The sequence below is a fragment of the Chiloscyllium punctatum genome, chromosome 18 (assembly GCF_047496795.1).
Source record: "Chiloscyllium punctatum isolate Juve2018m chromosome 18, sChiPun1.3, whole genome shotgun sequence".
In the NCBI taxonomy this organism is placed as follows: domain Eukaryota; kingdom Metazoa; phylum Chordata; class Chondrichthyes; order Orectolobiformes; family Hemiscylliidae; genus Chiloscyllium; species Chiloscyllium punctatum.
Window position 1 is genome coordinate 53,438,618 of NC_092756.1, and position 22,057 is coordinate 53,460,674.

Genomic DNA, 22,057 nt, shown 5'->3' on the forward strand with positions numbered 1-22,057 from the left:
TCTATACAAAAGTTCCGTGCTTTTGCACCATTATACAAAAGATGCAGTACAATACCACCCAACGCTGTTTCGGTCAACTTGTACAGATATTGACCCCTGGAAACAGCACTATGAACTCTCCTCGAGTCTGGAAAACAATTTGCTGCATTCCCATTCTTATGGCTCTTTTCATTCCATCAGCTTCTGTTCTTCACAGAATCCGATTCAGCAGATCTTGTCACTGAGTCATTTCTTTGTATGTGTTCAGATCATGTGAGCAGAATATCACAGTCCATAACCCAGAGGTCAGACCATACACAGGGAACGAGTACTCTGCTCTTGATCATTTCATGAACATCAGGGAGAAATATCAATGCTCTTCAAAATTTACTAACCTGTTTTTCAGAAGCAAGATAAACAGTTCCAGGTTTCTCCTTTTGTTGTCACAAGGACCAAGATTGTAAATGCTGGAACCAGTTGAGACTGTCAGCTCTCCCACATCCATTTTCTCCCCTGGAAGTGTTCACTTGATGGTCTGAATTGGATTCTTCTAAAAAGAAGAATCTTTTTATCCATTGATTTCTGGTTGATGGGCCCACTCGTCTCCCTATGGGCCTCTGTACATCGCGCTGACGACAGCATTTTCCCGCAGTCTTCCGTTTTTTTTTGGAGAAAGTACCTTCGAGGATGACATCAAAAGATGTTCGCTGTGACTGTGTGATACTCCACCAATGGAGACAGCTCTATCAATGGAGGCAGCTCGGTCCGCTGGGATGGGATAATTTCTGCAATGTGTCCTGCGGATCAGATACAGTGCACAGATCATACAGAGTGAGAGCGCTCGATAAGGCCAATTGGTCACTCGTACCTGTGTCAGCTCGGGAGTTATAAAATATGGGTTAAAGCGGAAACACTGGGGATTGGATCATATTTCAAGTGTTTACGTGAGGCAGGAAGCAGAAAAAGATACACTGTGAAGCGATTGGGATCTGACGACAGGAGCAGCAAATAGGTTGTACAGCGCAGAGGAGAGCTTTGAAGTATTGAATTCTGATTGATGGGCCGATCATGCTTTCATTAGACCACGCTACTACAGTTGATAATATGTCAGTGCCTCTCGGAATTGTGATGTCACAGGCAAATATCACCGTTACACTGCAGGAAATTCCTTTTTCCAATGTGACAACAGTCTGTATGTAAAATAGCTTAAATATTTAATTCTTTCTCATAAATGATTCCACTCCATCTCAGTGTATTGTACTGTCTTCTTTCCAATTTACCTGTTATTGTGCCTGCACTGAAGTTGATTTGCTCCTTCTGCATGTCTTTTACAGTCTGGGTGATCTGATGCATCTGTACTGATCCACCTTCTGACAGAATTTTCCACTTCACTTCAGCCCGCCCTAACGTCGGTATCCGATACCATTCCCGTTGTCTGGGTGTTAAGTGCTCGTCTCAGATCCAGCCTGCCCTCACCCAAAATAACGCAAAACTCAGACACACTGTGATAAATGCAATCCAGGGACATCTTCACTTCGAGGTCATTGATTATTCCTCGGAGAAAGTTCGGACAGCAGATGCTAGAGATAAGAGTCTGGAGTGTGGTGCTGGAAAAGCACAGCAGGTCAGTCAGCATCTGATGAGCAGAAGAATCCACGTTTCAGGCATAAGCCCTTCAACAAGAATAAGGCTTGTGAGTCGGGACTGAGAGATAATTGGAAGGGATTTGGGAATGGGGGGATGGGGGAAAGCGGTGGTTGGATGAAGGTGAGGCAGAAGATGATAGTTCAGAAGGAGCAGTGATGTAATGGGTCCAGAGGGCGGTTCCAAGTTTGAGGCATGGGACTTGAGGCAAGGGAAACGAGGAAACTGTTCAAATCCACACTTATCCCGTGAGGTGACAGAGTCACAAGGCGCAATATATGGCGTTCGTCCTCCAGGTATTGGGTGGTTCTGGTTTTGCGCTGAAGGAGGCCCAGGACCTGCACTCTTTGACGGAGTGGGAAGAGGGAGTTGAAGTGTTCAGTTACTGGACGGTGAAGTTGGTGGGTGCGGGTGTCCCAAAGATGTTCTCTGAAATGATCTGCAAGAAGGTGTCCTGTCTCCCTGCTGTCGAGGAGACCATACTGGATTCAACAGATGCAGTAGATGACATTGTAAGTTGTACAGGTGAATTTCTAACTGAAGTGGAAGGATCCCTTGGGGCCTTAGACGGAGATGAGTGGAGTGGCGTGGGAGCTGCTTTTACCCTTCCTGCGGTGGCAGGGAAAGATGCCAGAAGTGGGGTGTGTGTTTATTGGGGGTTGTAGACCTGACTAGGGGTTCGTGTATGAAATGGTCTTTTCAGAATGCTGATCGGGGTGTGGAGGGAAATATATACCTGACAGTGGGGTCTGTTTGGAGATTGTAGAAGTGGTGGAGTCTTATATGATTTATGCTGAGTTTGGTGGGGTGAAAGTTGAGGACCATGGGATTCTGTCCTTGTTGCGGGAGGGGTGGGGTTTAAGGGCGGTTGTGAGTGAAGTGGAGGAGATGCACTGGCGGGCATCGTCAAACACGTGGGATGGAGACCAACTTGGACTTTCTGAGGTGGAATTAGTCATCCTGGGAAAAAATGCCCGAGAGGCGGAGGAATTAGGAATAAGGGATTCTGTTTTTACACGAGCTGGGGTGGGAGGAGGTGTCGTATTGTTAGCTGTGGGATTCGGTGGGGTTGTAATATATGTCTGTCATTGGTCATTCCATAAATGGAAGGGAGTTGCCAAGAAGATCCAGGTGAATTTGAGGTCGGGGTGAAAGGGGTCGGTTGGTGAACTGTTCAACCTCCTCGTGGGAGCACGAAATGACGCCCAACACATTCATCAATGTAGCAGAGGAACAAGTGGAGAGAGGTGCGAGAGTAACTGCGAAAGACGGATAATTCCACATATTTGACAAACAGGCAGGCAGGCATAGCTCGGTGACATGTGGGTGCCCATGGCTACCCCTTTGGTTTGGAGGAAGTGGGAGGATTGGAAGGAAAGGTTGTTGAGGATGAGGACCAGTTCAGCCAGCTGGATGAGGGTGTCGGTGGAACGGTACTGGTTGGGATGGGGCGAGATGAAGAAACAGAGGGTTTGGAGACTTTCGTCATGGCAGATGGATGTGCAGAGGGACTGGATCTCCAAGGTGAAGATGACGCGTTGTCGACCAGGGAAATAAAAGTCTTTAGTGAGATTAAGTACATAAGTGGTGTCACAAACGGAGGTGCGAATTTCCTGGACTGGGGAGACAGGAAGGTGTTGAGGTAGGAAGAGATGAGTTGGGTCAAACAGGCGCAGGAGGAGACAGCAGGTCTTCGGAAGGAGGTAGAATCGGGCAGTGTGGGGTTCATAGACAATGAGGTTGAAGGCTGTGAATGGGAGATTCCCCAAAGGTGATGAGATTGTGATGGTCTGGGAGATTATGCCATATCCTTTCATGCATGTGCGACGAGGTGGCCGAGAGGTTAAGGCGATGGACTACTAATCCATTGTGTTCTGCACGCGTGGGTTCGAATCCCACTCTCGTCGCTATTTTCGGATTATCACACTGTCTTATTGGAATTGGAACTCCAATGGCTAGTTTATCTGCATCGACCAGATTATAAAACCTCAAAGAATAATTTGAGACTGATGCCTTAACTTAACGAAATGTAGACTGAAATGGGATAATGAAAAGGAAAGCGATTTTCTGTTCCAAGTCAAGTTGCTGTGAACGTTAATCTTATGAAAGAGATCCAGGGAAACCAAATAACGAGAGATGCGATGTGCATCTTTAATGCTATGGGATTCTTAATGAGTGTTTTGTCACATGAAATCTGAAGCAGGTTCGGTAGAAGTGATTCATCTTGGTGATAAGAGCACAGAGAGACACCACAAAATAATAGAGATATTTCAAAAGGTGCAGGGGGTGGGTGTAGCGGCACAGAAAACTGGCTGTAAATGCACAGTAGAGAATTGCCAATGTGGGTGCCGTGATTGGCATGGACAGACTTACACATTGATCTCGCCCTTTCCCCCTTGCTCTTGCCATTGATGAAGGTTGGATATAAGACACAGATAAACACAAGATGTGGGAAGCAAGCTCCCTCCAGTTGAACTATGGAGAAGTCAGCATGTTAACTGCAGGAAGTGAACGTAAAATGTGGATCAATAACCACAGATTAATGCAGCATAAACATCTAAAGTGTCTTTAAACGAATGTCATTAACAGACGTCTCGTTCTAATACCTAACATGGCTTTCATGGGAAACCAAGTCTCACAAACTTGATTGTGTTTTTTGAAGATGTAACAAAGAAGATTGATGAGGGCAGAGTAGAAGATGCGAACTATATGGACTTCATGGAGGACTGATTAGGAAGGTTAGATGGAATAAAGGGAGAACCATCCACTTAGATACAGAACTAGCTCAAAGTTAGACGACTGAGGGTGCCAGTAGAGCGTTGTTTTTCAGACTGGAAGCTGTGACCAGTGGAGTCCCACAGCGATCGGTGCTGGGTCCTCTACTTTCTTATAATTTACATAAATCATTTGGATATCAGCATAAGAGGTACAGTTAGTAAGTTAGAGATGACACCAAAATTGTAGGTGTAGTGCACAACGAAGAGGGTAACCTCAGATTACAACAGGATCTGGCCAGATGGGCCAATGGGCTAAGAAATGGCAGATGGAGTTTTATTCACATAAATGTAAGGTGCTGCATTTTGGGAAAGCAAATCTTAGCAGGACTTATATAAATAAGGATAAGGGCTTGGGAATGTTGCTGAAGAAAGAGACCTTGGAGTGCAGGTTCATAGCTCCTTGAAAGTCGAGTCGCAGGTAGATCGGAAGGGAAGAAGGCCTTTGCCATGCTTTCCTTTATTGTTCAAAATATTGAGTGCAGGAGTTGGGAGGACATGCTGCGGCTGTACAGGGCATTGGTTAGGCCACTGTTGGAATATTGCATGCAATTCTGGTCTCCTGTCTGTTGGAAAGATATTGTGAAACTTGAAAGGGTTCGGAAAGGATTTCCAAGAATGTTGCCAGGGTTGGAGGATTTGAGCGTTAGGGAGAGTCTGAACAGGCTGGAGCTGTTTCCTCTGGTGCAGTGGAGGCTGAGGGCTGTCCTTATAGATGTTTACGAAATTATGAGGGGCATGGATACGATAAATGGACAAAGTATTTTCCCTGGAATCGGGGAGTCCAGACTTAGAGGGCATAGGTTTAGTGTGAGAGGGGAAAGATATAAAAGAGACCTGAGGGACAACGTTTTCACACAGACGGTGGTAGGTGTATGGAATGAGCTACCAGAGGATGTGGTGGCTGGTACAATTGCAACATTTAAGAGGCTTTGAATGGGAATATGAAGAGGAAGGGTGTGGAGGGATATGGGCCGGGTGCTGCGGGTGCGACTAGATTGGGTTGGGACATCTCGTCGGCATGGGCAGGTTGGACTGAAGTGTCTGTTTCAATGCTGTACATCTCTATGACCACATTTCAAGGTGGATGACAACAATACCAATTTTGTTTTGAAATTGAGATCTACTTCATCATTTTACACAGCGAGCAAGTTCAATTTAAATAATACAAATCACGTTCACTCACACGGAATAAAACTGTGATTTCATTAAAAACATTGTCCTTTTTAAGTAGCAGTTACTTAACATGAAAACTAAGATGTAATTTTTATTGAACTTACGTCAATTAACACCATTATCTTACTTCGGATTGACTGCAATATGCACATGCTAAATAAGGTTTAAGAAAGGAAGAATTTTAGTATGATTCGGTGGTGATGAAAAATAACATTCCGGTATCATGGGGCGGATATTCCACCAATGGCTCCAGTGGTGAAAATGGTCAGTGGGCATTAATTCTATGATGGTATAGAGGTGAGGGAGCTGTCAGGGATGGGAGCTCCCACCTCATCTGGAGCAGCGTCTGTAGACATGGCCCAGGGAGCATTGTGACATCAGACTGGGAGGTCCAACCAACACATGGAGCTGCTTTTATTAACATGGACCAGCAGGGAGCATTGGGACATCAGACTGCGAGATCCAATCTCATTTGGAGCAGCTTCATTTGACATGGACCAGGGAGCTTTGCGAGATCAGTCTGGGAGCTCCACTCTCACCTGGAGCAGCATTTAATGACATGGAGCACCAGGGGGCATTGGGACATCAGAGTGGGAGCTCCAATCTTACTTGCAGCAGCTTCTATTGACATGGAGCAGCAAGGAGCAATGGAACGTCAGGTTGGGAGCTGCAACTCACCTGGTGCAGCTTGTATATACATGGAAGAGGAGGGAGTATTGGGATATTAGGCTGGGGGAAAGGATATTAAACCAATTTAATCTGAAGTAAAACAAGTTTCAACACCTCAGATGGTAATTGATTTATGAAGAATCTGTCGCGGGAAAAAAAAATCTTTAGATATTGAAGACAAGTCTTGCAAATATTCAACTCAGGAACACGCACTAATACAGAAAGAAATGCGAGTGATGTTTCAGGTCTTTGACTTTTCTTTTCTGACCGACTATACACTGGATTACATGACCAAAAGGACTTTTTCACTCATTTCATGTTACTTATTTCCGGCAAATGGAAGAGGTCATTGACGCAATCTAAATCTGAAAATTGTGGGAAATGCGATATTGTCATTAGGCTGGAGTTTACCTCGAATTATAGTGGAAACGCAGCAAAATAAGTTGAAGTTTCCTCGATCAACAGTGACCTCGTTGATTGGCTGATCAGATTGTGAATGGTAGTTTTATTTGAGGAGAACTTGAAGTGAATAATTGATGGTGATTATCTTTGATTTTTGTTCACCTTGGGAATGTTACTGTTATTGCTCATGTCCTTGGTAACACCACAGCTCGGCAGAGTGTAAAATCTCAGCTGTGCATCTGGCCAGTGTTTCAACCATTCATATACCTGGCTACGGATCAGATGGTTATCGGTTCGAAATTTAATTGGCGCAAGAGCGTTGTGGATATTCACAGCAAATCCAAGCTAATTTTATTTGTTACACTGAGGTGGATAATATTTGGAATTTTCATCTCTATGAACGAAAATTATTTCACTGTCTTCGATAAGATAAACATTACCAAGGACAATCAGAGTTAAAAATCCCACAGCACCAAGTTGCATCGAACAGGCGTATTTGGAAGCAACAGCTTCTTCGTCAGATGGTTGCAAATGTTGGACTCTAATCTGACTTTGCGTGATTTTCAAATTTGTCCACCCCAGTCCAACACCAACACATCCAAGTCAGGAGTACCGTCGACACCACGAACGATCGGTTAAAGTCCAGATGATCTTCCAAGATTGTGCATGTTGACACATACATCAAGTTTCTGCAGAAAAACACCCACCAGATGAAGGAACGGCTCCCTGAAAGCTCGTGCTTCCAAATAAACCTGCTGGACTATGCCCTGATGTTGTGTAATTTTTAACTTTCTCTACCCAACTCAAACACTGGCACTTCTATATCATAGAGAACAACAGTCATGTCCCAGCGCTGTCAGAGAAGACAATCCTGAAAGAGCAACGCACATTGTTCATAGGTACGTTTCATTTGCAGAAACCAACCCATTCAATCACTGCAGCTCCTGTGTATGAAAAGCACAGAAAAGAAATAGCTGAGACTCAGTTTTGACAGTATTTTGAAACTCTTTGGGAAGTGGACTCAGAGGAGAATGAAGGATGAACTGTCCGACTGCGCAGAGAGGAGGAAGGCACTTTTACCTTCTTTAAAGGGCTGGGGTAGTGACTGATCTAAGGCAGTAAACAGATTCCTGGTAGGCCTGCTCTCTCTGCGTCAGGAACAAGAAGACCTGATTTCCTGAACAGTAATGAAACCCAGGCCACTCAGTTAAGGCACCGAATACTAACCACTAGATCACTGGGGATGAAGGCAGAAACTGTTGCACCGTTTCTTCATAACACAGTTTTGAAAATTATGTCACTGCAGATATGTTTCCCCTCAAACATGAATGAATTATCAAATGTTTACAGCACAGAAATGGGTCCCATCGTCTCCCTTCCCAGCACCTGGCCTGTAACCTTGTAAACTCTGATGTTCACGTGTTCATCTCAATGCTAATTACCCTGGAACGTTTTAATCTTGTAAGATGCAATAAATGGGATGGAAGTTTGAGATGGGGAAAATAAGTTCACACCCAGTCGGGGAACTGAAGCCCATTTTTACCCAAACACTGAAGCACACAGACACATTTCCACAAGAGTGAAACAGGCCTCGGGAGAAAACAAACAGAAAGTAAGATTTCGCCTGCTTGGCTGATATTGTCCAATTTCAGACTTCAACACCAGTGTCTGGTTACAGCAAAGAAAGGAAACATTCAGCCCCTCCCGTCCCAGTGTTCCTTGCCCATTGTTTCCCCATTACTCTGTAGTTTATACTGCCTCACCTCGTTCTTGCAACAATACTAGATCGTTGCTCACGCCCGCTATTTCCTGTCCTGCCGAACGGTTTTCCTCAAGTTCTTGGACTGAAAAACAGGAATGGGTTATTTCAAACACTTTTCTAGTTTACAAGGCCAGTGTTATCACCACTGAGCCAGCACATTGCCAGCTCAGAGGTAAGGTCTCATAAATTAGAAACTTCAATGCAACAGATGATTGGTTAGCCTCAGTGTTATAAGCCAAACAACAAGACTGGAATTGAACCGAGGGCATCATGCACAGAAGGATGAGAGAATAGAATGATGAATCTCATGGTGTCCAGGGTGGTGTTAACAGAAATCTTCCCTGGTAGTATAGTGATGAGGATTCAATGCTTTCACTGTCATGGCTTGTCAAATGTTAACATTTACAGTAATCGATGTGAAATACTGCCTGATCTTTCGAAGCAGAATGATGTTGTGCAGCAGTCAGAACCGCTTCCCTGTATGTTACAGTTCCGCATCAGCAACGTCAGCTGCAAATGCCTCACGTTCAATCAGTTTAAATCAAGAACGGTGGGGGCGTCACGAAAATGAAAGGGGAATGGTGGTTTGTGAGAGTTAACTGCATGCCTCGTGGAGCCAGGTTCAAGGTCGATACTAAATATCGGTTTTCCTGTTTATCTTGGTATACTGACCACTCCATATCAATTACTCATATTATCTGCCATTTGTGTTGTTCTTTGTTCATTGCACCTCGGTTCAGTGTTCCAGGGGGCCACGCTTTTTTAATTTGGCACGTTTTACTCAGGTCGGTTTTGCAGTTTCATATTAAGGCCAACAATTTTAGGAACAGAAAGACACCATTCAGACCATTAAGTCTGCTCTGCTATTGAATGGTTTCATTTCTGATCTGATAACCTTGAACTGCACTTTCTTGCCTTTCCTCATAACGCTTGATGTCTTTGCAGTTTGAAGATCTGCCGATCTCAGCCTCATTACACCTAATGACACTTCCTCAACAGCCTTCTGCTACAAGAAAGTACACTGATCCAGAACTGTCAGAGAGAATTAATGCTTCTTCATCACTGTTTTAATTGTGAGATCCGTATTCTAATACGAAGTTATAAATCATACAACACCAGGTCATTGTCCAACAGGTTTAATTGGAAGCATTAGCTTTTGGAGGGCTGCTCCTCTATCAGGTGTTCGTGGAGTACAAGAGTTATAAGATACAGAACTTATCGCAAAAGTTTACAGTGTGATGTAATTGAAATTATGCATTGAAAAATATCTTGATTGTTTGTTAAATCTTCTATCTGTTAGAATGACCATATTAGCTTCACTTCTTTCTTTTGTAATTTGCAAAACGTTTTTGAAAGTCACATTCACAGGTGAACTTTAACAATTAGTGTCAGCCCCGATAATATTTTGAAGGTGTTCGCCCCTGTGTGCTGTGTCCGTGCCATAATGTTTAGGCTGACGCTAATCTCGGCGCAGTGGTTAGCACTGCTGCCTCACAGCGCCAGAGACCCAGGTTTAATTCCCCCCTAAGGCGACTGACTGTGTGGAGTTTGTGCATACTCCCAGTGTCTGTGTGGGTGTGCTCCGGTTTGCCCCCACATTCCAAAAATGTGCAGGTTAGGTGAAGTGGCCATATTAAATTGCCCGTAGTGTGACGTGTAGGGGAATGGATCTGCGTGGGTTGCACTTCGGCGGGTTGGTGTGGAGCTGTTGAACCGAAGGGCCTGTTTCCACTCTGCAAGTAATCTAATCTAAAAAAAAATACCACGCTGCAGGCAAGGATGTTTTGAGGCATGGTACATTGGTGAAACCGAGCAAAGGGTACAGCAACAGATGAATGGAACTGCACATCAATCACAGACATTTGTGTCCCTTCGCAGCTGGAGAGCACTTCCGTGGTCCAGAACATTCAACCTCGGACCTTCAGGTGACAATCCTCCAAGGCAGACTTCGACACAGGCAGCAGCTAAATGTGCCCGAGCAGAGGCTGATAGCAAATTTCGGAACCAATGGGGGTGGCCTCAATTGCGACCTTGGCTTCATGTCACAGTACAGGTGATCCCAATGCCCTATCTACACACAGCGACCCGCCTACACACACACACAAACACGCACACACACACACAAACACACGCATATATACGTTTGTGGGGTGAATTTGTACTTGCAAAATTACATTGCACTTTGATCAAAAAGTGCATGAATCCATGTTAGTCTCTGTTAACTCGGTTTATAAAATTAGAATCAGTCTGAACATTATGGAACAGACAACAGCACACGGGGGCTGACAGCTATTCTTAAATCTCACCTGAGAATGTAACTTTAAAATAAAAAGTTTTGGGCTTTATAAATGAAAGAAGTGAAGCTAACATGGTTATTCTAACAGATGGGAAACTTAGCAAACAATGAAGGTATTTTTCAACGTACACTTTCAGTTGCATCACACTTTAAACTTGCGCTTTAAATTCTGTGTCTTACAACTGTGTACTCCACAACCACCTGATGTATGAGCAGCAATCTGAAAGCTGGTATTTCCAGTTTAACCTGCTGGACTATAACCTGGTGTTCTGTGATTTTCAAATTTGCATACCCTAGTCCCAAACCTGCATCTACAAGTCATTCAATCCAAGGCATTCTGGTCACAGAACCAACCTTTGTGCATTCAACTTATTAAATCCTTAAAAAAACCCTAAATGTTTCAGTAAGCATTATTTTTGTCGTACTGAGTCTGAGCAGGCAAAGGCAACTGCTTTCAACGTTTATTTCCATTTGAATTCATCTCCGATATGAAATTCTCACTGACTCTGACAGCACTGATATCTTTGCTATTTTTTAATGTCAGGAATTCATGTTCAATTTACGACTTTCATAAGGAACAACAAATATTTTTCTCTGACTGGAAATCAACGTTGGGAAATAGCAGTGAGAGAGCTGAATTTTCACACTTTCGCACCAAGGAAGACATATGCAAGGTTTGCAAATTTTGTCGGTGACCTTGTTTTTGACTTAGTGGTTCAGTTGAAAAATGACAGTAATTGTGTTTTTAAAAGCATGGCGAATGGCCCTTCAGCCTACTGCATCATTATCAGTCATCAAACATCTCGTTTGTAAACACAGTTTCCAGCACGTGACTCGTCGTCTGGTGTGTTCTAACATTTCAAGTCTTCAGTTAAATTGTTATTCAATTTCTTAAGTGCTTAAGTGGAACAAAAACTCCTCTGTGAACTAACAGTTCTGAGAGTGAAACTCTTTCTCAGAGCCGTTTGCCAGTTTTCCTCAAGATGCTGTGGAAAATCTTTCTGTACTCACATTGGAATTGGTTTACCCTGTTTCTTCTTCAGCTTCCTTCTACTTTCTATTAAATGGTTTAGATTCCAATACAGACACACGGTGCAGGTTGCAGAAGTCACGTGTTTGTACTTTCACTGACACTGTCTCGGCAGGCGCTGCAGTCCTTCCCCATGCTGATTCAGACAGCACTGTCCTTCCTGTGGCATGTCCCATGGAAAATGGAAGGACAGGCATTAATAACCCGCATTTGAGAAATTAGCGACAGTTTTAAAACATTTGCACTGCCCCAGCGAGGAATTGAGCTCCTATCTCCCGCATAACATGCGGTGACACTAACCACTATACTACCGAGGACAACAGTTTCAAAGGAGACCCCTCAGCCCGTTGTGACTCAATTTGTCAAAAACAACTGCTTAACAACTCGAATCGTTTAGCCCATAGCTTTGTACTATTGGCAGAACATATTCACATCTGAATATTCCTTCAGATTCTCAGGGTTCCTGCCTCTCTGACCCTTACAGACAGAGTGTTGCAAATTCCAACACACGCCGACCTATAACGCTTTTCCGCACATCTGCTTAAACCTTTCTGTCTTTCTCATTAAATTTCTGCCCACCCCCCGTGATCGATCTCTCCGTCGATGGGAAACGTTACTTTCAGTCTACCTTAACCATACCCCTCATTATTTTGTACATCTGAACCATGCCTTCTCACAAATGCCTCTGCACCGTGAAAAACATCCCCAGTTTGTCCTGTCTCTCTTCATGACCAAATCTCTTCAGCCTAGACACTATCCAAGTGAATCTCTCCTGCACCTTTCCCAATGTGATCACATCCCTGGACTCCTGTCAACTGCAGACAATTGTCTAGGTTGAGTCAAATGAACTTTTTTTTACATTCTGCATCAGCATGCGGTGTTGATCTGCAGCATATATTGCCGAGCAGTCTGGAGTCACATGGAGGCCAGAGAAGTTCAGGACGGCAGATTCCTTCCCTCAAGGCATTTCGTGAAACAGATGGCCTTTTCAGACAACGGGTTTAGCGGTTCCTCAATTGAAGATTAATATTGCATTTCTATTCTACCACCGGCGTGGTGTGGTGAGAATCGAACCGGTCTCACCAGAATGTGACCTGGCCTTTTGTGTTAAAATCCAGCAATAATGCCAGTAGGCTATTGCAGAAAGCCGTCATGGGTGACCTTTTCCAATAGAGTCTGTTTTCTCCAATTGTTCTCTGTGTCCATTTATTGAGCCTCACGCTTCAATAATCTCTGGTCCATGTCAGTAAAAGCTGCTCAAAGAGAATTGATCTCACAGCCACGATATCCAAACGGATCGAATGATTTGAAAGTGCCAATGAAGAGACTGGGGCATGGTCGCCCAGCAACAGTAAGTGCAATGGCATAGACTGGACGGTATCAACGTGAAAGTTTATGTTAGATTGTGCAATGCCTTAGTCAAATGGGACGAGGGACGGAAAAAAGAGTGAGGGCGAGTGGGAGGGAGGGCCATCTTCGAGAACTTTTGGGTTTAAATCCTGATGCATGAAACGCTGAAATATCAGAGAACGAAATTCGATGGAAAACAAATCATCACCTCGGAGAACATTATCATGGAAAAACGAGTTATTTCTTACCGTGTTTCATCAAAAGTAAAACTTTGAGAGAACTGACCGATATGATGTGGATTCGATACGAAGTCGCAGCAATCCCAACGCAGAAAGCGAAATACGAAATGGTTGCAGCACTCCACAGACCACACTTCCAAACTGCAGCCACTATGGTAGCAGAGGAAATGTCAGGAAGAATACACAATATCAGGACTAAATGAGAGGCATGTGGGAACTGAGAATGGGCTGAATCTTTAACTTTAACGTCCCCAGAGTCTGGGGAGATTCCATGAATAAGAGGACTGGAGAATGGGATTAATGAAACTCTCCAAACTCATGGGACAGTGCAGAATATTGTTGAAACGTATGCTTCAATAACATTATAGTGTAACATCGGCTACTCCATCACTTTGCCCACACAAGGCAGTACCAACTGCTGCAGGCAATCACACTTAATTCCAGTTCCAGACCCGGAATCAGGGAAACTGTGTGAAGCAGCCACGAATATCCAATTGGAAGTTAGGATGGAATGACAGGAGAGGGGCGCGTGTATTTCCAAGGTTGAGACTGCTCCTGGTCAAAAGCGGGGCGGAAGGGAATACTTGCCCCCATTTATTACATTATATCCATAAGCAGTACATGTTGTTGATACAGCCGATTGGCGCATCTGAAGCGTGTTGGACCTTTAAATTTGGGGTGGCATTGTTCGAAATTTCATTTTCCTATTTGCATCAGTGTTCTTGACCTTGCCAGTAGCAGCTGCTTATGTTTGCATCAGCTCAGGATCAGCTTCTTGTTCCCAGTAAATTCTGCAACCTGGAGAAGGTGGTGTTGTGTTTATATAATAAACGAGTCATCTTTGGGGACTCACACACGGAACTGGTAATGTTAAAGTTCGAAGAATAAAACCTGGAATGGAAGCCTGACCTCAGGAACAAGAACATGTCTTTAATTTCCTGCAATCCCATTCATGCATGACCCTTATACAGGGGATGCTACCATCTTTACCCAATCCTGCCTACTTGTGACTATAGGTGCACAACAACATGGCTTACCCTTAATCCGAGAATGCCGATACTGTGGGTAGGCTGGCCATTCGGCCCATTCCAGTCGACACCATCCCTTCGAAGCACATCCTATCAGACCCACACTCCATACCGATTCTGTTCCCCTTCATTTCCCATGGCTGATCCCAGTAACCTTCACACCTTCAGACTGTGGGAGGAAACTCACACAAGCAAAGAGAGACTGTGCAAACTGCAAACAATCTCACAAGACTGGAATCGAATCCATGTCTCTCATGCAGTGAGGCAGCAGCGAATCAGAATGAACAACAAATGCTGTCCTGACCAGGGACATCCACACCCTGTGGGTGTATCAGGAAGAATAAAAACACATTCACAACATGGACAACAGGACTTACCGTCTGCGTGGACATGATTTGTACCAATCGTTTATCCTGGGTAGATACAAAGACACCGATAACACAGAGAAACCAGGGCAATGCGGAATTCAAATACCTGCTGCAGTGGAAACTCATATACTCAGTCAAACTGGGGGCAGACTGTTCAACAGTCCCGTGTGTGGGAAAGGCTCAATGGCCAATAAAATCTCCAGCGTAGCCAGCAAGATTACATATCCAAAACGGAGGTCAATTAAACTGTCAATGCTGCTGTTAATCCCAACCAGCTGCCGGTTTCATAGCGTCAAAGTCATAGACTCATGCAGCATGAAAACAGGCCTTTCACTCCTTCCAGCTCATACTGCACGTAATGCCAAACTAAACGAGTCGCATCTGACGGCTCCTGTAATGGCTCAGGGTTAATGATGCCCTTGTGATATTGTTACTGCATTGTTAATATGAACGTCCAGATATAATTCTGTGGACACGTGTTCAAATCCTGGCATGCCAGATGCTGGAATTTTATTTCAATAAATACCTAGTGTTGATGAGTCTAATGATGATGTTGAATCAGTTGTTGTAGATCTGATTCACTAATGCCTGATAGGGAAGGAAACTGCCGTACTTATCTGGTCTCGCTGGCATATGACTCCAGATCCATACTATCGTGGCTGATTCTGAACTTCCCTCTGGGCAATACATTATGGACTAGGCATGAATACCTTTTGTTAGCTTTTGTTAATCCCACTGATACTTTCCAACTCATTTATCGATCCAAATATCCTGTAAGTATTGTAAATGTACTTTCATTCATCACTGCCTCAGGAAGTGAATTGCACACATAAACCATCCTCTGTTAAAAAAAAGCCTCTCATGTCTTATTTTAAATCCCTCTTTTCACTTTAAACAATTGCACGCTCGTCTGGAAGTCCCCCCTCCTTGGAGAAAAGACAGTTACAGTTAACCCTAGCCAGACTCTCAATAATTTATAAATTTCTATCAGTTCGCCTTTCAAACTCCAGTGCTCGAGTGAAAATATTCTCAGTCTATCCAGCCTTTACTTATAACACAAACCTTCCCCAACAGCCAAACGCTGGTATCCCTGTTCTAAACCTACTCCAGCTGAATAATTTCCTTGCTATTACTGGGCGACAAGAACTGGACACAGTATTCCAGAAGACGCATCACCCAATGTCCTATTCAACTTCAACATAACCTACCAACTCCTACATTCAAAGGACTGAGCAACGAAGGCAAGATGACATTTTTTAACCATTCTGTCTAGATATGAAGCAAACTAAAATGAATTATGTACTTGCATTCCTGGACACTGTGTTCCACAACACGATGCAACGCCCGATCATTAATTGTATAAGCCCTACTCGTATTTGATGCAGCAAAATGCAATACCTTCCATTTATCCAGATTGAACTTCATGTGACATTTTTCAGCCTAAAGACGCAATGGATTAAGATCCTTCTGGAATCTTAGATCACCTTCTTTACAGTCTCCTATTCTGCTGTCCTCTGCAAGCTGATGAACCATGGCTTCGATGAGTTCTATTGTTTTCTCATATAGGTCAACGATTTTTAATTATTTGTCGTGGCCATCATTTCGCAGTTTGCAAATCATGTGACAATTAAGTCATGTCATTAACCATGAGGAAGAAAGCCATAGACTTCAGGGAGATTGGAAACAATTGGCAAGAAAATGTGCTGAAAGGAATTCAGTCCAGTGAAGTGGGTGATAATGAATTTGGGGAGGAACAATAATAAAAGTGTGACTGTTAACAGTAACAAAGTGAAATTGGAGCAGGCATTCACGAATGTTTGAAGGTGATTGAACAAGGGACCAAGTGGTCTCGATGGGTTGGAGATACTTTCTGTTCTTGACCGCAGGTGGGAATATAAGAGCAGGGAAATGATGCTGAAACTTTAGCAACGGCCTATTCCAGATCAATGGACAGGGGAATCAGATGGACGGAAGTGCGTACTGCAGGTGCTAGAAATCAGAATCAAGATTAGAGTGGTGCTGAAGAAGCACAGCAGGTCAGGCAGCATCCGATTTGCAGAAAAAAATAACGTTTTGGGCAAACGCCCTTCATCAGGAATAAAGCTTGGAGCCTCGAGGGTGGAGAGATAAACGGGAGGACTGGGACTGGGAAGAATTTAGCTGAGTGTGCAAGAGGTGGATAGAAATGGGGTTAAAGGTGATAGGTCGGAGAAGAGGGTGGAGTGGATAGGTGCAAAGGAAGATAGACAGGTGGGACAGGTCAGCAGGATGGAGCCAAGTTAGAAAGTTGGAACTCGGATGAGGTGACCGTGGGGACATGAGGAAACTGGTGAAGACCACGTTGATGCCCTGGGGTTGATGGTCCCGAGGTGGAAGATCTGGCGTCAGGTGGTGAGGGAATGGCGGTGGCGGAGACCCAGGAACTGCATGTCCTTGGGAGAGACGGGGGGGAGGAGGGGAGGTAATTGATGTTTTTGTTTATGGGGCGTTGGAGTTGAATGTTGCGGGTGACCTGGAAATGTTCTCTGAGGCGCTCTCCGAGAATGTGTCTGTAGTTCCCTAATGTAGAGGAGACCACATGGCAAGCAACAGATGCAATAAATGACAAGTATGGAAGTGCACATGCACATTTAATGGATGTGGAAGGCTCATTAGAGCCTTGGAAGGATGTGAGAGGGAAGATGTGGGTGCAGGTTTTGCAATTCCTGTGGTGGCAGGGGAAGGTGCCGTGAGGGGAGGGTGGGTCATTGGAGGGCGTGGACTTGACTGGGTAGTCATGGAGGAAACAGTCTTTGTGAAAAGTGGACAGGGGTGGGGAGGGAAATATAAATTTCCCTGTCACTGCAGGAATTGCAAAACCTGCACCCACATCTACCTCCTCACCTCTGTCCAAGGCTCTAATGGAGGCTTCCACATCCATCAAAGTTTCTCCTGCACTTCCACACGAGCCATTTCTTGTATACGGTCCTCCAGATGCGGTCTGCTTTAAGTTGGAGAGAGGAGATGGGTTCTCACACAACACTTCAGAGAATATCTCCAGGATACCCGCAAGAATCAACCCCAGTGCCCCATGGCCAAACATTTCAACACCCCCTCCCACGCTCCCAAGGCCATGAAGGTCCTGGGCCTCCTGTATCGCCACTGCCTCACGACCCGATGCCTGGAGGAAGAAAGCCTCATCATCCTCCTCGGGACCCTTCAACCCCATGGCATCAATTTGGACTTCACCCGTTGCCTCATTTTCCCTCCCCTATCTTACACCAGTTCCCACCTTCCAGCTCAACACCGTCCGCCTGACTTGTCCCACCTGTGTATCTTCATTCCCACCTACCCACTCCACCTACTTCTCTGACACATCATGTTCACCCCCGCCCCGCCTGCATCCACTTACAGCACTCTCAGCTACCTTCTCCCCAGCCCCACCCCCTTCCCATTTATCTCTCCATCCCATGTGCTCCCAGTCTCATTCCTGATGAAGGGCTTTTGCCTGAAACGTCCATTTTTCCTGCTCCTCAGATGCTGCCAGACCTGCTGTGCTTCTCCAACACCACTCTAATCTGGAGGGGAGTCAGTTGATTGAGAGGGTTTTCGGGTATTTTCTATTGTTGACCACAGGCTGTGGATGATAGCAGAACTTTAGCAACCACCAGTTTAGGGAACAGCTAAAGGACTGAGCACAAGTCTGGTCACCGCATAAATCAACATTTTTCTTAAAATTGTACGATAAAAGATGGAAGGCTGAAGTATGCAACTTTGCCCATCAAGACCGTTTCACCAATGAGTTTCTCACTGATTCCTTTCCAAGTCAGAGTGCTATGGGCCTTGGAGGGTAACTTGAAAATGGTGGCGTTTCGTCGCATCTTCCAAACTTGTCCTTATAGTCAGTACAACTGTTGAGCTTTGAAGGTTGTCAAAAATGCCCGAATGACTTACTCCAGTGCATCTTATAGTTGGTGCACTCTGCTGCAATTGCGCCTTGGTGGTGAGGGGAATGAATATTGCAGGTGTTGAAGAGGGTACACTCAAGTGACTGCATTGTCGTGGACGGTGTCCAGTTCCTTAAGTGTTATTGAAGTTATACCCATCTAGGCAAATGGAGAGAGTTATATTCCACGTCTCATTTGTGCCTTGCAAACGATGTAGGATTCACGGAAAAATGAGTTGAGTTTATAATCAAAAAATGTCTCAAGAACATGTTGTTGTTGTCAAAGTGTTTATGTAGCCAGTTTTGATCAGTTTTTCCCGCGAAATAATAGCTCTATGGACGATTACACGGGGTAATTTGTTTACAGTAAAGTTGTTGAATGTCAATGAGATATGATTAGATTCTCATTTGTCAGAGTGATACTTACTGTATTTCGTCCTTGTGTGGACAAATCTGATTCCAGCGGCTGTCTAATTTCAAGATCGAATTCCCGTCTGTGCTTGAAATTTCAACCGTTTCCTCACATAAATGTCTCCACCTGCCTTAACAATGTGTAGGGTCGCTGCAGGGGACAGCAGAGATTAATGAACATGTTGTCAACACTGGAGAAAATGGAGCTTCGTGGAATGATTGGTTAGGCTGGGATTATTCTCCTTGAAACAAAGGAGACGGAGGAGAGCTCTATAATCACATAGTAACCTTTATAAACGTTCAATATTCATGTGATCTTGACAGGGTAGATACGGGCAGGTGGTTCACCCTCTGGTATGAGGAGAGCACCAGAGGACATGAACTCAGAATTAGATGTTGCTTATTTAATTCAGAAATGGGGAGTAATTTCTTTGCTCAGGGACCAGTGAATCGGTAGAACTCCTTGCCGAAATTGTTGTTGAGGCTGAGTTGTTGTGTACTTTCAAACTGTGCCAGACAGATATTTAACCAGAAAGGCGATGAAGCTTTGTCGAGGCAATGCTGGAGAATGGAGTTGAGGATTATCAGATCAGCCATGAGTTCGTTGAATGGTGGAACAGACTTGATGGGCTGAATGGCCGATTTCCAATCCTCCATCATTTGGTCTAACGCCCTATTTTATTGATATCTTTAGAATTCTGAGGGATGGGATGAAGTGATAGAAAAGGTTTCTCAAACTGATCAGACAGATCAGGAACTAAGCTCATAAGTTCATGAACAAGAAATGTGCTGTGGCCTGGATACAACAAATGGCACTGGGCACACCACAAATGGGTATGTGCAAATGTTGTGATTGCTAAAGAAAATTGGTGGATCTAATATTGTTGCCAACTTGGTGATCACGCTGGATGATGGATCGCGGTATGATTCACACAGCAAAAGGTTATGAAAGAATGAAAAATTCGTTTCATTGGAAAGACTTTCTGCGGTTTCAATTCAATTGACTGTTTAAAATACTGATCAGAACTTTGTGTGGAGTATTACATTAAAATTCACAATCCCACTGGATAAACTATTGCACCCGATCTCTCCTTATTTGTTCCCCTTTCATTCGATGTAAATTCATAGAAAGTCAAGATGGAATGAAAGGAGGAAAGAAACGTTGCCCTCCTTTTCATTATCCCAATGTAACTTACAACAGAAACAAATTGCTTTACTTCGAGGCAAAAGCAAGATTTTCCGTCCAATGTATCCTAAAGATGCGAGGCACAAAGGGAAATCACAGCTGCGTTTCATAGAAGTAACAGCCAGAGAAGGGTTCAAATCCACACATGCGCAATGGAAGAGCAACCCATCGCCTGAACTCCTGGGAGACTTCAGCCCATTGTAAAGGGGCTCAAATGTGACCCCGTCAAGATTACATATGGTGCTCCTAGGCGGTAAGAAATTACCTGAGCGGAATCGAATCCACACCATTATCTTTCTGCTTTCGATGGTATAATAATACCTGCAAAATCCAAGAGATTCACCATGTCCTTGGAAGGAATACCTTGTCCTTGATTTATTCCGAGTCGGAACTGTCTCAGAACGAACCAGCAAACATGAAATTTCCGTCACATTCACACGCACATTTAGTCTTGACGCATAATTTCTTCTGACAGTTTCTCTCTCACGTGAAGAAGTAAATATGGAGAGAGAAGTGAAGGTGATGTTTTAGCTCGATGGGCTTTCTCATATGGCTGAACCTGAACTGGGTAAAATTCCCAGAATGCAGTTTTGTTCGTTTCGTTTTATTAATTTTGCTGCAACTTCACTCTGTTCATTCCAATGATCGGAAGTGAATTGGACTTATATGATTAGAACGCTCAATGTTGTATTCAATTATGTTCGGAATTTATTTCAGCTTAAAGAAAATACTGATGAGAAAAACAGAAGGTTAAACTAAAAAACAAGATGCCAGTTTTGATGCTCAGTTACTTTGGCAGATTTCAGTGTGTATCAAATGAACCCAACATCATGGCGATCGTCCTCCCACCTTTAAAGCATGGGGTTAAAGCAGGAAATCGATCTCGAAGAGACTGGTCACTTCCTATTCATTATGAAATAGCTTGCCTTGACAATATGCCAAATCTGCTCAGTTCCATTTATAAAGCTTCATATGGAATATTAATAGAAATCTTTCGAAACTCTGAGGTTTTTTGCTGAATCTTACTCAGCTGCAGACGTTTCTGATATTTCTTTGCATCTGAAGTCGTACTAATTAGATACTGTTTCCTCGCACCTTCTACCCCCCACACCCCACTTTTACACTTTCACCTGGCCGCAGGCTGTCTCTCCCCTGGTGAAACTCACTGCTTGTGTTTCTCTAAATGTGCCTTTCCAAATATTTTGGAAACGGATTCTCTGAGTGACAGAAATTCTGCTCCCATCATTTATTTGTCCTACATCGATGGTTTTGAAAGCCTGACATTCAGAAATATACGAACTTGAAAGAGTGAATTTTCCATATGTTTACTCTGTCCAAACCTCAATTACGCTGGAAAAATTCCATTCGGTTTTCCTTGGTTCAGTGTCAAATTTTCCAAAACACAAATAAATAAAACTCCATCCCCAATATACGCCGTCAGCATCGTCTCTAATGTCTTAGCGACCCAGTAAACGCTGGCAGTGTCCTCTCTGATAGAATCACAGATTTCCTACAATGCAGAAAGTGCAGTTCAGACAATCAGGTCGGTAGGGAGACTCTGAACAGCATCTCAACCAGACCTAGCTCCCATCTCTATCCCCGCAGGCCTCTGGCTTGTGATTTCAAATATACCTGCTGGAATAAAACCTGGCATCGTGTGACTGCTGAACTTATCACTGCGTTCCCCATGGCTAACTCACTTAACTTGCTGAATTCACTCCCTGGACACATCAGCGCAATTTAACAGGCCAACCCACCTAACCTTCAGACTTAAGAGCAGTGCGAACCACTGAACAAATGCACCATCACATTGAACAC

The 22,057-nt window shown here is 44.1% G+C and overlaps 1 non-coding gene across 1 annotated transcript; it reads left to right on the top strand.

The window, feature by feature from the left end:
- The first annotated feature begins 3,448 nt into the window (after positions 1-3,448).
- On the top strand, positions 3,449-3,530 carry trnas-acu (transfer RNA serine (anticodon ACU)). The gene has a single exon. It is a non-coding gene; the product is annotated as a tRNA-Ser (tRNA).
- The last annotated feature ends 18,527 nt before the right edge of the window (positions 3,531-22,057 follow it).